The following is a 1,397-nucleotide window of genomic DNA, read 5'->3' as shown; positions in this document are numbered from 1 at the left end:
CACAAGTATCACTACAGTACTTATCATACCTCTATCACTACTGCTTCTATTTGTACCAACACTACTACAACTACTGATACTGCAGCTACTACAGTAAGTACATCTACTGCTGTTAATTCTACTACTGCAGTGACACATTTTTGACCAATGACATACTAGTACCACTGCTACTACAAGTGCTTATAACAGTACTACAACATAAAGCTGCCAATACCCGGCTTACTAATGCTACTACAAATACCTTTACTACTACTGTTGGTATTGCTGCAGTAGTTGCAGTAGTGTGCTGTACAGTAGCTAGCATTAATACTACACGTTCTACTCTCTCAAACTGCTGCTCACATGATACTGTGTAAAAAACACGTTGTATATATACATACTAATTCTACTACTGATACTAGCACCAGTTCTCTACTACTTTTTATGCCTACTAGTACTTCTGGTACTACATTTCCTGCCAATGTTAGAATATAGTTTGATTTATTCTAGTATTGTTGGTACAATTAATACTACTAGTAGTGATAATACTAGTAATGATAATACTACTGCTACTAGTGCTAGAGTTGCCACTACTGATACTACTACTATTAATGTGTATACATGGTATCACCTTATGTTCTACTTCTACTACAGGTCCTACTACTCCTGTTACTAAAACAGCTGTTGCAAATACTACTTTTATTACTTCTACTACTACTACACCTACTATATAATTATTGCAGCTAGTAGTGAAAGTACTACTTATTTTAGTACTACTTCCTTTAGTCTTTATTTAGTTTTACTTGAACAAACTTTTCACCACAGCATTTTACCACTGGTCCAAAGTATATATAAGTACATGTTAAGTACTATAAATAAGCACAGTTCTGAGCTACTTTGTCTGTTTCCTTGTTATGATAATAATTCCATTCTGCTCAGTACATCTGACAGGGTGATACAGTACTTTTACTGCACTACAGTAGTTATGTTGTATGTTGCTATATTCTATAATGAATCTATAATCTATAATCTATAATCTATATTCTATAATCTATAATCTATAATCTATAATCAGATTATTCAACACAGAAATTGTTGTTAGTATTAGTTGTAGTATTATTATATGTAAATAGCAGAATTTAGCTGGAGACATTAAGTTCACACATTTTGCGTAAGGAGTACTTTTACTTTTGGTACTTGTCAAAAGTCAAAGGTCAGAGGTCAAGGCGTCGCACCAAGATAAAACTATTAGTGCTACTACGAGCAGGAAATGACAAATCGACTCGTGCAGCTTCCAGGAGGATTCAACCCCCCCGAGCTGAGAGAAGATGAAGACAGACGAGGAAAAACGGGCCGAACGCTCGTAAACGCTTCTCTGCAGCTCGATCGCTTTGACGCTGCCTGATTCCCCATCAATG

This window comes from Anabas testudineus, chromosome 2 (genome assembly GCF_900324465.2).
Source record: "Anabas testudineus chromosome 2, fAnaTes1.2, whole genome shotgun sequence".
NCBI classification, from domain to species: domain Eukaryota; kingdom Metazoa; phylum Chordata; class Actinopteri; order Anabantiformes; family Anabantidae; genus Anabas; species Anabas testudineus.
The sequence above is the reverse complement of the archived record's forward strand: the minus strand, read 5'-3'. Positions refer to the sequence as shown.